The sequence below is a fragment of the Vidua macroura genome, chromosome Z, assembly GCF_024509145.1.
Source record: "Vidua macroura isolate BioBank_ID:100142 chromosome Z, ASM2450914v1, whole genome shotgun sequence".
NCBI classification, from domain to species: Eukaryota; Metazoa; Chordata; class Aves; order Passeriformes; family Viduidae; genus Vidua; species Vidua macroura.
Window position 1 is genome coordinate 45,939,180 of NC_071611.1, and position 17,224 is coordinate 45,956,403.

The 17,224-nt window shown below is 39.5% G+C and overlaps 1 protein-coding gene across 5 annotated transcripts in view; it reads left to right on the top strand.

Moving 5' to 3' along the window:
- The first annotated feature begins 3,782 nt into the window (after nucleotides 1-3,782).
- PCGF3 (polycomb group ring finger 3) overlaps nucleotides 3,783-17,224 on the top strand; it is a 55,700-nt gene continuing 42,258 nt past the window's right edge. For 2 of the 5 annotated variants that reach the window (XM_054003015.1, XM_054003019.1), the window contains exons 1-3: nucleotides 3,783-5,603; nucleotides 9,584-9,729; nucleotides 11,392-11,428. The gene's annotated coding sequence lies outside the window, so the exon portion shown is untranslated. Of the gene's footprint in view, nucleotides 5,604-6,097; nucleotides 6,209-9,583; nucleotides 9,730-11,391; nucleotides 11,429-17,224 lie in introns of those variants that run through there. The other 3 variants (XM_054003016.1, XM_054003021.1, XM_054003020.1) reach the window with 2 other exon arrangements.

Genomic DNA, 17,224 nt, shown 5'->3' on the forward strand with positions numbered 1-17,224 from the left:
TCTCTTGGTCCAGCTCTTCAGACAGATATTTACCCACCCAATAGTGCACCAATCCAAGCCATCAACATCCAGTTTCTCCAGGAGAATGCTGTGGGAAATGGTGTCAAAGGCTTTGCCAAAGTTCACAGAGACAACATCCACAGCCTTTCTCTCACCCACTAAGTGGGTCATCATGTTATAGAAGGAGATCAGGTTGGTCAAGCAGCACCTGCTTTCCCTAAACCTTTGCTGGCTGAGCCTGATTCCCCTGGTTGTCCTGTGTGGGCTGCATAATTGCACTCAACATGATCTGCTCCATTTCCTCCCCTGACACCACTGTCAGAGTGACAGGACTGTCGCTCCCTGGGTTGTGTCTTCAGCCGTTCTTGTAGATGGGTGTCACACTAACTAACTTCCAGTCACCTGGGACCTCCCTCTTTAGTCACATCTGCTGGTAAATGATTGAAAATTATGTGACTCCACCAGCTCCTTCAGTACCCTTGGGTTGGTCCCATCTGGTCCCATGGACTTGTGTGTGTCTAAGTGGTAAATCAGAAAATGATGGATAGTCAAGAAGCAATTATTTTTATCGCTTTTTCTAAATGTTCCTTTCTCCTGTAGCCTGCTCCTCTTTACAGACTTTACTTCTAGTTTACCACCTCTGTTTCTAATTTTGTACAGGTTGCGTGAAAGTGTATCTGAAAATGAATTGCTGGAATTTAAGTATTGATGTTTGTGGTTTGTACTTGTGTAGTCTATCAAAAGACTGGCCAGTGTTCTTCTCAGTGTTCAGTCTGGCATACTAGAACCTGTTGTAGATGTCGGAACCAAATTAAAATTGATGATCATAAAGAAATCAGGAAGAGAACTTCCTCCTCAGTATCAATGCAGTATCTATAGATGACAGTCACAGGGACAACACATTGCCTTACGCAATGCAGTAGACTGCTGATAATTTTCCTCTTACTGGAGCAAGCTCCAGGTTCTGAGAACAGAATATCCAAGATGCAGAACTCCTGGGAACTGAGCAATAGTTTCTGTTTTGCTTCTCCCTGCTGCCCCCTGCCCTCAGTACAAATTTCATAATTTAGAAGTAAGTATATTGCTAAAGCTTTTGTGTTTAAAGCCCAGATCGTTGAAGGGATCTAAGCTGTATTTATATAAGTAATTAGTGGCAAAAGATTCTTATTTTTTGAGTCACTAAATCCCTCACTATTTCCAGTTTTCTATCTAATGCTCATCTTTGAAACATTAAGAGGTTTTCTCGTGAGGAAGACTCCATAACCAGAAGTTTCTAATTGCTAGCTAACACGTTTTGGCAAGAGCATTAATCTTTCACTTACCAGTGGAAATATTTGTAAGACTAGAGATACTTAAACAACTGGTATTTGCTTTTTCCTCTTTTACAAATGATTGCTGAATCAGTTTGTCTTGTACAGTTCAGTGGATTTGGCTAGGGAATGAACTTGATTTATTTGACATTGAGACCAGAGAGAAAATCAAGAATTTTTTTTTCCATAGGAAATGGAGGACCTTGAAAGCCAAATAACAATGACAATTGAACAGCTCAAGTGGGCTGGAATGCCTGAGGGTATAGTTAAATATTTATCACCTGGGTTTAAACCTCTCTGAATTTTATAGTGTCCTTAAATCATAAAAAAAAAATAAAAATATGTAGATCAGTTTAGGAATAAAACTGTTTAGCTAGAGCAAGAGAATGCTTTATCAATTCTTTAGCAAGGACAACAGGGAGAAAGATATCAACTCACCAAAGCCAAAATATTAAAGGTTATTGAAAGAAACAGGAATTTCCTACTATTATATAGATGCAGGATGTTGCATAATAGTTATGGCGTTAAAAACTTATGGTTACTATGCTTATGCTCAGGTAACATCTATAACAAAATGCTGGACCATATTTCATAATGTCAGAATTTGGGGAGCAGTGAACATCCAAATAGTCTCTTGTCAAGAAGTTTGCTGGTTGATTGGTCTGACCCCTATGCAGCTGTGTCCGTAGGGGGTGGTAGCTCATAGCTCCTCCTGTAAAGGATCTCTCGGTCTTTATTTTCAGATCAGAGTATTAATAGACCTCATCTCTGAAGCCAGAATGTAACTGTGGTGAAATTGACATTCAAAAGACTGTTGAATGGGCAAGAGTGAAGTTATCATTCTGGGACAAGAGTGAAGTTATCATTCAATCCTTAGGATGACCATGCAGAATCTATAATGTAATGGCAGTGCTTGGTCTGGTGATAACTAAAGCGACACTGCTGCTCTACCTTATCCTCCTTTGTGCATGGAGACTCTCCTGAGTGATCTCCAAACACTCCTTCCAACTTCACACATTGTCTGTGTGTATGTTCTGATAATGCCCATATCTTATAGACTGACCCATTAGAATATGGTGCTTAAATAATTTGTGCCTGGTACATCTGTGTATAAGAAATAAGCTGGTCAATGCTTGAGGTCTTTGGTTTTAGGCTGCAAGATGTTTGAGCCTAGCTCTGAGATTTTTGATTTCTCCATGATTCTCAGGAACCAGAGGGAAGCTGTAGTTCTCTAAATTATCTTTCTTACTGTTTTCAAAGACAGGTGAAATATTTACTATTCTCCAGTACTGAGGGACTTGCCTGGTCACCATGATATCAAAAAGGTAATAGTTGGGGAGTAACCTTGCAATGCCATCAAACAGCCAAGCCAGGCTCTCTCAGCACTCGCAAATAGTCTTATTCACAGATCTACAGAATCAATGTAGCTCTTGTGCTCCAAGAAACTACTGGAAATGTTAGTTCTCAATGTTTCTGTTTCTAACCACTTTATCATGGTAAGTCTTAAATTACAGTAATTTTGTCCTTTATTTTCCTGCTTTGTGCTTTATTAATTTTATTTGCTACTTTTCTGCTTTGTTTATGAAAATGTGTTGCTTTGTTTGGTTTCTAGTAATTTCTTTGTTTATACCATTACTATTAACGTGCTCATGCTGACCAGTTCCCTTTCACTCTAAGAAGACCTAAAGAAGATAAATCTGAGATGTTTGGGGTTTTTTTCTGTCAAGAAGTTCTCAGATTCTGTTCCATGAATTGTTTTAGCAAGGAAATACATGTTTCTGGAAGATAGAGATTCAATTTACTCATGTTCACATCATGCTCTTATTTGGGTGAAAATTGTGAAGACTAATGCTTGTAAAGCTAACTTCAAGCCTCCTTTAAATGCAGTTTCTAGTTCTCCTCAAGTCACTCTCTGAAATTCTGTAGTTTGACCACGGCTCACTGACTGCAATGAATGCAAACAAAAAGTTTCACTTCTCTTCCAATATCCAGTGTTGTAGTTCAGAAAAGGCACTCTAATTGTGATATTAGATACTGTAGTCAATGAAAAGGCTTATATTTCAAAAACATCACTTATGGCTAACACACACTTTAATAGTATTGCCGAAGGCATTAGAACTGATGTTAGGTGATGAGATTGAGAAGAGAGCAAACCACTGTGCTCTGAGGGTCTTGTCATCTTGTCATTCTGGGTATATTACAGTAGATTGTTGTAGTAGGCATGGCTGTATCATCTTGCTTAGGGTGTCATCTTCTAAAAAAATTCTATAGTAAGAGAAAGTCAACAGCTATACACCATGGCCTTAATGGGTTTCCCAATTTGTAGTGTTTGGTCTGGAAACACTAGGAAAAATAAGCCAACCAAACAAAAAAAGCAGGCATGCAGTTTATAATTTCATGCACATTCTTATAGTTTGTTGCTTTTGCTTCTGGCTACCTAAACCCCAGTTCCAGGGGTCGGATAGGAAGCCCCATTACTTTCTACAACACACAACAAAGGCCCATACAAAGTAATTTGTGGTTAAACTGGAAAGAGAATTTATATTTCAGATAGACAAGATGCACTCATGTAACTACATAACCCTTGAACTGAAACAAAGGAAATCTAAAATGATGACATATTTTCCATTAACTCAGGCTTAGCATCTGGAAAACATAGCTCCCAGAGCCAAGTACAACCCCTGTCTTGGCACGCAATAAAAGCTCAGTAGTTTGTAGAACATGGAGGGCTTGTGCCATATCAGATAGCCCATTTCCAATGGCATTTTTAGACAAGGTGGAAGATTGTGTCATGGCTCATTCTTTGTTGGAAAAGAAGAAAGAAAAGAGGGAAATATGCAGGTATTTTAAAGGATTACATTCAAAATATATGCATATTTGGGAAGATCGGTTTGGTGTCTTTAGTCTTTGGACAGGTGAATTTTTAAGTACTTGTCTTTGCAAGTTAAAAATTCAGCTGTTTGGTGCAAACTTGAACTTGGCATGGGCTTCCCAAGCTTTATGCATGCTCTTTGACCTGTGACTTCACACCTTCAGGAAGACAGGATCTTTTTTAATTTCAGCAGTCAGGAGTGTTTTGAGCCACCTACTGTTTGAAACAGTGCGACCAGCACTCTTATTAAAGTTTCTCCTTCCACCCAGCTCCTACTCAAGTTTCCACTCTCATCAATTGGAAAGACACCTGTGTGCTTTTGAGGAAAACCTTTCAGGGAGAAGAGGTGGCTTGGAGCCATGCATAGGCACATCCTGCCTAAAAGCCAACCACCTCTGCTGATATGACCTTCCCACTCACAAGTTGCATGCATTTTTCAAGGTAGGGCACCCAGCCTCTGCTCCTACCTCTACTCTGTGCTGGTGTGGCCTCACTTTGAGTGTTATGTACAGTTCTAGGCACCTCAATGTAAGAAAGGTATTAAGCCATTAATGTCCAAAGGAGGGCACTGAAGACAGTGGAGAGCTTTGAGGGGAAGCCATTCAAGCAGTGGCTGAGGTCAGTTGGTCTGTTCAGTCTGGAGGAGACTTGAGGGGGGATTGGGGTTTCCAACATCCTCATCAGGGGAGATGGACTGGCAAGTGCTGATCTCTTCTCTGTGGTGACCAGTGACAGGACCTGAGGGAATGGCCTGAAGATGTGTCAGAGGTGCTTTAGGTTAGGTATTAGGAAAAGGTTCTTCACCCAGAGGGTGGATGGGCACTGGAACAGGTCCCCCAAGGAAGTCGTCACAGCACCAAGCCTATCAGAGCTCAAGAAGCGCTTGGACAATGCTCTTAGGCACACAGTATGATTCTTAAGGGTGTCCTGTGTAAGGAAGGATAAGAGTCGGACTCGATGACCCTGATGGCTCCCTTCCAACTCAGCGTACTCTGCGGTTCTGTGACCGGAACATGGCTTGGGCCCAGGCCTGTCGGGGGCTCCGGACCCCCCTTCGCCGGCCCCGCGGCCCGGGGGAGGGAAGGAGGGGGCGGCCGGCACCGTGCCCGGGTGAGCATCCCGCACGCATGCGCTAAGAGCGCGGCGCCCCCGCTCGGCTCCGCTCGGGCTGCACTCGGCTATTTCCGCCTCTTTGTTTTAAACTCCGGGCCGAGCCCTTTAAATCCCCCTTTTTTCTTTTTAAAATTTTCTTGGGAAAGGAAAGAGGGGCCGGTGTTTCCCTCCGCCTCGCGCTTCCGGCTCCTCTGCTCTCTGCCCTGCGGTGGCGCTCGGAGAAGGACAGGCCGGGAAGCGGAGGGCCGGCGGCGGCGGGGGCAGCTCCCGCTGTAGCCCCGAGCGGCGGCCGCGCCCCCCCTCGTCAGGTCAGTGCGGAGCCGGGGGGCCGTGGGGGTCCTGGCCTTTCCCCGCCGAGGGGCTGGAGGGCACCCGAGGGGCTCGGGGGCGGGGCGGGCCGGGCCCGCCGCCCCCCCGCCCACCTGCGGAGTATTTGCGGTGTGGGCTGCGGAGTGACAGGAGGGGGTGCGGGCCGGGTGTCTTCTCCGCCCCGACGGCGTGGGGAGCTGCGGAGGAGCGGGCTGGGGCTGCGGGGGCCGCGCTAGAACTTTCGGGGCGGGCGTGGTGGGGGGGGGGGTCACAGGCGGGGTGGGGGTTTTGAGGGTTCCTCTCCCGAAACTGTCAGGGAGTCTTCGTGGGCCGGGGGAGCGTCTGTCCCTGTCCTGCCTTGTGTGCCCATCGCGGGGGAAGGTGGCTCTCGGCTGCTAGGGGAAAGGAAACCCTCACACCCCCCGCCCCACCCGTTCCTACCCTCGGGAGGAGTTGCCGGTTCTGTGGAGGGTCCTGGGCAGGCGATAGAATCCCACGGCTTGAGGAGAAAGGGTCTCTTTGAGTGGAGGGGTGAAGATGGCGTTTCCAGTAAGGCGGAGATAGAGGGAACATGTCCCTTGGGTGTGCGACTTCAGCCTTGCAGGTATGTGGCTCCAGTGCTGTGGATCTGTGATATGAAGTTGTGAGAAATGGGAAATTAATTGATACTCTCAGGGGCTGGAACCGTTTTACAGTTTAAAGTCTGTAGTCTGTTTTATAGTCTGGAGACAAATATATATGCACAAGCACACACACACACGTATATACACGTATATGTATTCAGTATTAAGAAATTTGGAAACTTTTCTAAACCATTGAGTTCTAGTAACTTGTGGTGTCACATTTGGACTTTTAAGTTGGTCACTTCTAGCCTGAAAGTGTTGGGTGTTACTTCAGTGTCCTGCGTGGAAAGTTTTGCGTGTCCCAAAGTTAATAAGTTTCAAAGAAGGTTTGATTATTGAGGGTTATCCAGCACTTGGACGTTCTTTTGCTACTTCACATATTTGCAATTATTAATATATAAATATTAAAATATTTACCTTTTTAATTTTTTTTTATTTTTATGGTTACTAAACTGTGCAGGCTTTCTGTCAGATCAGTTTAGGCTCTTCCTGCTTTCTGTATGAAATGCATGCCTCTGAGAAATGAGTTCAAGAAATTCTGGTTTATTACCCCTACATCCTCTGGAATGTTCTGAAATTTTTTTTTTTTGGTGTTTTTCAAAATAATACTGTGTATTTTCTTCCAGAGTATCACAGAAGATTGAAGTCTCTGGATGAAAAGCTTTCAATTTTAAAAAAAAAAAAAAGTTGAGATAAGCCTTCATGTTTAAGGAGCATCCCATGTGTGTGTCTTCCATTATAGATTGGTTTTGTTTATACAGAATGAACATATAAGCATATTGGAGCTATACTGTTAAGAGTTGTTTTAGTACTAGGTAGTTATTTTAGTACTAGTAGTAATTATTATTAGTTTTTTTGAGGTAGGATACTAGTAAAGTTTTGTGTTCATTCTTTTAGTGGCGGATCAGATTAGATCAACTGTGTATCAGCTGTTATACTCATCATGTGTCTCATAAAGGTGCTCTGAAATTCTTGAAAGTCTTTGGTAACAGGGGGAATAGAAACCCAAACTTTGTACCCTTTCAGAAGCATTACTATTTCTTTTGAAGCTATACTTATAGACAGTTTATAATATGTTTAAGGGAATACAGAAGCTGTGCAGAACCCAAGATACTCAGTGGAAACACATAGGATGCATTAGAAGACGGTCTGGCGACTTTCTAGAGATGCATAGGTGCACACTGACAGAAAGCTTGGAAATAAAACATTTCCTAAACCAGTTTTTGAGGAAAATCTATTGGATTTCTTTCTGTGGCTGATCTGGCTGCTTCGGTCTTGTTACTCTGCTGTCACCGTAGAAAGTCAAGACTAAGCACTTGTAAATGTTGTAATAAAGTCAACTTAGAGTTTGTAATTATCCTAGCCTAATAGTAATGCCAAGAATGGCAGAAATTAATTGCTATGGTATGAAAGATTTCTGCTACTAAGAGAATGTAAAGTACAGCATTTAGTCACTGCAGCTGTCCTGCTCTTACATCTCCTGTCTACTTACATGATTTAGAGGAGATCATCTCAAAGCTTTATATTTGAGTTACAGGTAAGTTTTCTCATCAAGAACCATTCTACACTTACTTTAATAGCTTTCATTTCTCTTTTCCCATATGGCCATTTAATCTAGGTAGCTTGGCCTTTTTAGCTTTTATCATGTAATGAACTCCCAGGACTGAAATAATTCTGGATTAAATTCCTGAACTCCTTGGGTAATACTGTGAGAAGAAGTTGAGGCATTTCCATTAAATTTTTTTAAGTGGAGCTTCTAAGCTCTAAGCTATGAAGTGGATGTGGACATGATGTTTTGAAAAGCATGCATGTTGATAGCCTTTCACTCTACAACTACTGTTTTAAATTACAATACTGGATTACAAGAAAGTGTAATGACGTCTTGTATTTTATAAAAGAAATACTTTCTCTACTTCTTGCTTTGGAAATATTGTCATTTGATATATGTATGTAGTAAGTCAGTAGTTACTAAGTGGAAGTTTATTTTGATAGTAGCATTTGGAGATGCAGTTGATTTAAGACTGTCAGCATTCCTGAAAGTTTATTAATCTAAACTCTGGTCTCTTTTTGTCAGTGCCACTAAAGATGTTTAGTGATGCTTAAACTTCAGTTAGGTTTGCTGTTATATTTAAGGGAAATGTGGAGGAACTCAGGGCAGTTTGACTGCAGTAGGTTAGAAGCCAGGCAGAAGGTGCCCATGTCTCCTAGCTTTCACAAAATTTACTTGGAAGCTCTGTCTTGAAGTAGTTTTGCATTACTTACACCACCCTTTTTAAAATACAAGCTTGCTGTATTAGAGTAATATTTCAAGTTTAGCTAGTATGTGAAAGTCTTACATGCAGTACAAGAGAAAAAAGAAGCAGGTTATTCTGTGTTAAAAGCAATCTTACCTATTGTGATATGTAACATATTTTCATTGCTAACTGAAGAAACACTATAAATAGTGGTTTGTTCTATACAAACGACTTTGTCTGAAGAGCCTAGACAAAACTCGCTGCTTTTATTGAAATTCATAGAATCATAGGATGTTTGGCTTCGAAAGACCTTAAACATCATTTTGTTCCAACTTCCCTACTGTGGAGAGGGACACCTCCCACTACTTCTCCCAGTTCTCAGGGCAGCATCCAAATTGGCCTTGAACACCTCTAGGGATGGAGCATCCACAGCTTCTCTGGGCAACCTGTTTCAGTGCCTCACCACCCTTACAGCAAAGAATTTCCTTGCAGTATCTAATGTAACCCTCCCGTCTTTCACTTTGAAGCCATTCCACATTGTCCTGTCCAAGAGTACGTGCTCTTGTAAAAAATCCTTCTCTTGTAGGCTCCCTTCAATTCCTGAAGGCTGCTGTTAGGTCACACTAAAGCTTTCTCTTTTCAGGTTGAACAACCTTGAAGGTTTGCTCAGCCTTTCCTTGTAGGAGCTGCTCTAGCCCTCTGATCATCTTGATGGCTCCTCTGGACTTGCTCCAATTGGTCCATGTCCTTCCTGTGCCGGGACCCCAGAGCTGGATGCAGGGTTAGGGTTAGACCCATGTGGGATCTCACCAAAGCAAAGCAGAGGGGCAGAATCCCCTCCCTTGCCCTGCTGGCCACCACCAGCACCCCCAAGTCCTCCTCCCCAGGGCTGCTCTCCATCTACCAGCTTGTTTGGCTCTCCAAGGCTTCCAGGTTTGGATGCAGCTCTGAGCTCTTGCTCAGGAGTCCCTGAGCTTGGGAACCTCCCTGTACAGCCTGATCTAGTGCTCATCCCCATACTTACCTCAGTCACTGCAGGTGATGCTGCCTCATTGTCTGACTGAAAATTAGCTTTTCTCAAGTTATTTTACTGAATAAGTGTGTCTATACTTAAATCAACAGAATACGGAATTGAAATACTCAGTGTGGCGGGAACTAACTGGACTGAAATCCTTACGTACTACTGAAAGTTTGATTGAAGTTCGTAGAGACCTGAAGTTTTGCAATCATACCGAAGAGTCAGCATTGTAGGAACAAATAAACCAGCAGTGAGTTCTTCAATGTCATTATTTTCTTTCCCTCCCCGCCTTGTCTTTTTTCTCTTTAATCAGAAACAATACTTTAGACTTGGAACTTCAAACTGTATGTAGGAACTTAAGGGTCTCTTTATTCTTTGACAAACACAACACATACTTTTCAAAAGTAGGGGGTGGTACAGATCATTAAAGGTAGGGGGAATGACGAACTCTGGTGAGCTCAAGTTACTTGTTCTTTGTGCCAGAAAATTACTGTTCTCACAGTTATGACTGCCTCTTTCAAATCACAATTATAAGTTGATGGTGCCAGTGGGGGAAATTGTTGAGGGGGTGGGTGTGAGAACTGAAGTAAATCAAGGTATATGTGTAGCATTATGATAGTGCAGGGGTTGTAAGGAAGAAATATGCAAGAGTGATAATCAGTCTTTTTTGTAGTTTTGTTGCCAGTAGAAAAACTTACTTGAACTGGCTCTGACACTATTTTTCATCTCTGCAAAGTGACATGGAGAAGACTTGCTCTCCCTGCAGACATTTCTGATCTTAAGAGATAACTATTTTGTATTCTGAATTTTTAACTGACAGTAACTTAGAACTTTGTCTACATTAAAAAGATCTGTATTCTGGCAGCTGTAAGGATCTTTCTTGTTTGGTACTGAGACTGTCCTTATTGCTGGAAACTGTTGCTTTATGAATAGCATTATGTTCATTTTGACAGAAAGAAGTCTGTGTATATTTGGTGTCAATGAGAAAATGCTGTGCAGTACCTGTGTAATTAGGAGAGGAAAAGTTAATTTTTTAGGTTAATGGAATGAGTTTGATGTTACTTGCTAACTTGCAACTGGCTGCTTTGTCAAGATTTTCACTTAAGAACTTTTTTTTTCTCTGCATAACCAGACTTCATACAATACCTTCTCTAGTTGATTATTATCAACACCAAGGCTGGTGATGTTACTGGATAATAATCATAATAATAATCAATTTGCACTTGGTACAAATTATGGTATTATACCAGTACAGGTCGTCTTTGTTATTCTTTTACAATATGCATGCAAACAATACAGTTTTTGTAATCATGAATGTCATTTTTCATGCGGATGTGTCAATGCAGTGTTTGATGAATTTTCGGGTAATGTGTTGTGCTGTACAGTTTTTCTGGTTTCACCTGAAAGAAGAAGATGAAAGATACAGTACAGCTGGCTAAATTATAAATTCTTTATTTATGAATAATTGTGACACTTATTGTTGTATTTGAACTATTGAGTACACAGATTGGCATAATAAAAGCCAATTTTTACTTAAAGGACATTGCCAAATTTATTTTAACTTACTAGACAAAATGTTTTTACAATAAAAAATGATTTGTTGTACTAAGCACTGGCAATCAGTAAAACAGAATTGAGGAACAGGAATTTTTTGATTTTTTTTTTTTCCCCCCCCAACATAGTGCCGTCTTTTGTTCCTTCAGAGTGGCTTTTCCCCAGAATTGTTGGAACATGGAGACATCATGTTCTAGAAGCTTGAGCTCTGCCTTGGCACTAACATCAAGATGGTCTGCGATCCTAACTCCTACATTTCACATTATTGTATTTCATAATTTTTTGTTGTGATAATAACTGGATTTTCTTTCATTTACCTTTTTTTCCCCTTATATATAAATTATGTTCTGGACACAAGGACTCAGATATTGATTTCAGGATTCAAAATAGAAGAGGTAAGGGAATTTTTATATGCTGTGTAAGTACCAAATCATGCATGCTGCTAAAAGTATATATGCCCCTGTTCCTACATCCAAGTATTTACATTTTAGAACATTACTTCTGTTAAATCTGTATCTGTTAAAGATACTTCTAATAGTATTTCATCACTTTAAGAAAGTGCTAACACTGTATTCAAACCTGTCTGCTTAATGCTTGAAATGGTTTTCTTTCCATCTTTGAGTTATTCCCTTCCTCTGAGATCTGGACCCCACACCAGTGTACAGTGTTTGCCTGATTGCTTCTCTCTGTACTTAGGAAAGGCCCCAGCTGCAGTGCTGCAGCAAATGATTAATCTTTCTTGCTTTAACATTGTACTAGCTGCTTGTTTACTGTCTGTTTTTTAAGCTTTACTGGACCTTTTTTAGGAAAAAGCAAACATAACTTGTTAAATGCTCACTTAAAATTTCTTGTCCACATGTGCAAGTTGTTCTTACTGTGTGCAAAAGACTACACTTGTGGAAAAGTTCTGTGGTGTGGTAAGTGTAGTAAAAAATTACACTTTTGTGTGAAATCTGTGGTCTTAGAGAAAAACATCTACCTTTTTTAGTAACATTTGCATGGATTTATTTAATTTGTTGAGTGAAATAAGTAATTAAACTATCTTTTCCTGTAGCACTTGCCTTAAACTAATTGCAAAGCAGACTTCCATCTTAAATCAATTTGTTTTTTAAGATCATATGTTTTTTATTGGGTTGCCATCAGATGATGATTACTTCACAGATACTTAGTTTGAATATTGGTAAAATAAAGTTCTCTGATTTATGCTTGTTCTCAGACAAATTGCAGATGGCCAGTATTTTTCTGTTTTCCATTGAAAAAGCCACATAGACCTTTTCTGTGACTGAAATTACTGTAGTAATAACATATTTTACCAAAAGTTTCAATCTAACTATTGTTGAGTAGGAGGAGTTTAATTGAAATGCTTTTTAATAACATGTATTCTTGTTAATAGTACTCTTAGACTTGGTAGCACCAGAGTAAGTAATTTATTTGCATATTAGTTTATTAATTTTCTGTTTCCAGTCTTGTACTTTTCTTTCTTGATTGACTAGAATGAGGTAGAAATCCCTCCCAAGATCAGGTTATTCTGCAACAATTTCAGAAAACTTGTGTTTATATTGGGAAAATATTTCATTTGTCATTCTTTGGCCATTTTTCACAGGAAAAGCAGCCTAGACTTGTATCAGATGTATTGTAAATGGCACCACAGCAGGTAGAGAGGACTCCAGGTGAAGCAGTTTTCTTCTCTTCACTTTCTTGCTTGTGAGGTTCTTTCAAGTTTTGATAAAAGTCACCAGAAGCAGTCTCTACACTAATCTACGTGGTATTACTGTCTTAGAAATACATAGGTGTAAAAAGTACTGTACTAGTTGCAGTCATTTTTAATGTAACATTTTAAGGATAATCTTAGATACTGCCACTGGAAATTGTTTATCTAAATCTGTTTAATCTGTAGCAGTTACTCAAATTATCTAAGGTTATTTTGTCCAGACAATAATAGCTCTTGGCTTGTGTGATTATGATTTTATGACTAAAAGTGGCTTGAGTTTGGACAAAGTTTTGCAGATACAGGGAGGATAATACTTTGTTTTGTTTCCCATTGGTTTTGGTGGTTTTGGTTTTTCTTCTTTTTTTGGACAAAGATATATTTTACCCTGGCCTTTTTTCTAATTTACTGAATTTATCAATGCTATGGATTGAAAATAATTGTAGGACTAATTATTTATATAAGCTCTTCTTGATCAAATATGTAAATTGATTGTGGTCTTCTTTTGCTGCTTCCCTTAGGGAAGAGAAAGTACATCCTGTCCCCATTCTTCAGTTCCTCTCTCCATCACTCCGCTAAATGGGTCAAATTACTTTCATAGTGGAACTTGATGTACAATTCCAAAGCCAGTGGTCTCTCAGAGCATTTGTTCTCCAGTCACAAGCATTAGTTGCCAATGATTTGAATTTCTGGAAGAGTTTGGAAAGTGTCATAGATTTTTTTTTTTTAATCTTTAGTATGGGAAATCTAGGGTGTAAGTACATGAGAAAAGTTTCTGGAGTCCTCTTCTGTATTTTCCATTATTACGCCTGATGTTACCATAAGATATGTTTACTGTAAGAGCGAAGACAAGGGAAAATGACCTGCTTTTGCTTCTCCCCCAGATTCCTTAGCCATTTATGGCTTCCCATAAGTAACCTTTTCTATTTACTCATCCATTATCACCATCTGCAGAGTTTGACAATTTTAGCATTCAAATGGAAAAAAAACCCAAATTGAGCTCTCTTCTCCCAACTTTAATCCAAAACCAAGGGAATGAATTTTTTTTCTTTTTCCTCTGAAATTATTTATTTCTAGTATGAAGAGACCTATACATGGTAAATCCTGAGAACAGAAAGTCTTTCAGATGCCCAGGATTTGCTTTGTGGAAATCGCTGGGAGGCATGGTCCTTTCTGACCTTGTCAGCCAAACTCTTACTGGTACATGTTTGCTGTGATGAATGTTGTGTTCTGAAGAATGAAAGGAAGCAAGTGTCAGTGTGTGTGTCATCTATTAAAAACTATTCCATTTTTAATAAAGTTGGTAAGTTATTTTGGTTGTCTCTTATGGCATAGTTCAGTCACCAAAAGCAGGTCTTCATGAATTGCAGAGAAGGACTAAATTCAAGCCTACAGATACTACTAACAGACTGCAGTAGTTAATAACTTGCAGTGAAAGATTTTAATTTATTTTTACTGCAAGTCATACATCCATCCATTTGAAATTTGTTTAGGAAGCAATAGGAGTGTATGAAAGTGATTTGGCTTTAAAAAATTCCTGAGCGTAGTTTAAAAGTGTATCTGGAATACAATTATTAAGATAAGTAGCATAGATAGCGTTTATTTATTTACTTATTCCTTGCATGGATTATCAGGCTCTGTTTAAGCTGAGTCTTTTCAGAGAATAGTTTATTTCTACAGTTTTCGAACAGTTTGTATCAATGTGCAGCTGAACAGTTTTGGGTGGTAATGGCTATCTATTTGAATGTTAATTATCAATTCTCTAAGTTCAGTGATGTTTCTAATGATGAATACCTTTTTATACAGACTGAGCAAAAGATGATTATAAAAAGCTGTACCTCATCAATGACTTGCCAGTGCTTTCTTTGTATTTTGCCGCTTTCTTATCTTAAACTGTGGATTAGAAAAGTTTATCAGTACATCAGAAAATCATTATGTCCATCTGAAATGCTGTCATGACTCCTCACAACATAAAAGCCATTTTAGTCATATTTTAGTAATTTATGTGCTTTCATACTAGTTCTCCACATAGGTGTTTTTACTTCATTTTACCTGTCTGTTAACGCTGTCTTTTTTTACTTGAAATTGGCAAGAGGTAGCTGGTTATTCGGTTTCTGTACCAGCTTCTTTATTTTCACTAACAATTTCCCATTACCTATAAAAGACATTGACATCAATGTCTTGTTTTAAGGGATTCTCAGGAGTTTTGTGCAAAGATGCACAACGTGCAGAACATGTCTTCAACTATTTTTTGGACTAAAACTAAAACTGTAGAGTACCATTACCAGGACTGGATAAGGAAGAGCAACTTAACTTTTGCACTGCTCAATTATGTGTTTTCTATATTTCTGACTCCAGAGAGACAGGCTTCTGTTTGGCAAAATGGCTATAGGCAGGACTGGAAAGGGAAACTTCTACTAGCTGCATTATCTGAATCTTCTGTTAATGTTGCAGCAGGCGCTGAGGTGCTTGTAAGAGAAACTGGTAACCGCTTACTTTCTCTGGGATTCAGTTAAGCAGCTGGTATTTGGCAATTGAGCAAGTGTTTCCTTGGCTACTCCTTCCTGATTAAACTATGACTCGTAATTAAATAGGGGAAGGAAATACAGACTATCATTTTGGCAGATCTTAATAATATTTGCTGTTAGAACAGCACTTGAGAATTCTGTCTGTCAGGCAGGTTGGTGGAGGTACCTCTTCTTACACCTGCCTTTTTTTCCTGAAGCTTCTCCTTCCTCTTCTGCTATATGAAGCCTATATTGCCATAAAGTTGCCTTCATAATTAATTTGTGGCAGTATCTGTTAAAATAAGCATCTGACCTGTAAGAAGGTTTTGCTTCCAGGTGGTCATCTCCAGCAAGGGGAATGGACAGTTCCAATCAGTAGTTTCTAAAACTGAAGAAGTGAGTTTGTCTAGGTTCTTGCACAAGTGAAACTAGCCTCTGGTGAGATTTTATTGCCTTAGTAATTTAGACCTTTCAGCTCTTGTATACTGCCAAGCAAATTTTCTTCATTTTAAGCCAGCAAATGTCACATCATGGCAGTGATTAGATCACAGCAAAGAATTCAGATGTAAGGGCTGAAGCATCTCATGCTGTTGTTGTCCACTGTGGGCAATGTTCGTCATTGACACTGACAGACAAAGTAGTGGTGGTGTAATGGTGTCACTCTGCTTTTTGGTCAGAGTTTAAGGAGCTATCTGTTAATAATGACTTTGATGCAATGTTTGGAATGATTGATATTCTCTATTTAGTATCAGGTTTTCTTGAACTGTGACGCATTATTAGATTATGCAATGAAAAAAAATCGTAACAGTAAAACTTTGGAAATCTTTTCTTTCTGCAACATTTACAGTGAAATATAAAAACAAACCCAAAACCCACAAACTAGCCAACAGCCTGAAACAAAACAATCAAAAAACGTCAAACCAATACCCATCAAAACAGAAAAAGTTTTGGTAACTACAGATATTTTTTCTGTGAAGTATCATTTCATTATGGAATATAATGCATGTTTTCGTATTGCTAGACATTTTAACTTCTTCCTTTCGTTCCTACGTGCATGCAAAACACCAGATCTAATGATGACAAAGAAATGAAAATAAATAGACTGTGAGTGCTTTAAAGGTATCATTCTTTCTACAAGTGTAAGTTTTCAAATGCTGTTATCCTGCTGAGAATATTTTGAACTGGGAAGTGGAGTAATGCTCATTGCTGAAATCATGCATACTTGGAAGTGTAGTAGTTGTTTTACATGAGCACACATAGCAATGTAAAGAAATTTCAGAGATGCCAGGCTCATGTCTTCGTAATTATTTCATTAAGTCTGCCACAAGCATGAGTGGAATCTTTCCTTCACATAATGGGACCAATCCTAAATACAAACATAGTAAGAAAAATTCAGAATACATGAAGTTTGAGAGACATGGCTGATGAAATCTAGCTATGAATGTCTTCTGTGTTTTGGTAGAAGATCCTTTGAAATCTCTGTGCTGTCTGCTGGTTCTAATGGATACAGCACCTAATTGCTAAAAAAATGTGAAGGTTAAAAAACTCTCTTAGGACAACTGTGTTAGTAGTTTAGGGCTGCTCTTTATGTTCCTATTTTGATTTAATATGGTAAAAGTGGTATATTCATCGTGTCAAAATAAGCTCAGATCTTAAAGGTAGAGTTTTACTGTATTGGAAGGATGTGGTTTCGTGCTTTTTGGATGAGTCTAGGGTTTTTTATGCCCTGTCTTATAGTCCTCCTTTGTTCAAACTGCTGTTTTTCACTTTCCTTTTTATTACCTGTTAATGTGTCCATTTCTTACCAAATTCCTCTCAGCTATTCCTTCTTCTGCTACAAGCGTACATGTTTTTGTCACTCTGTTGGCAGCCTTCCTTTTAGGCTGTTTATATTGAAGTCTGTTATTTGAGTGCAGTTTGCATTGGTACAAAGGAAGAAAAGGAGAGTTCTGCTAAGTTTGATTTGTCCAGGTTGC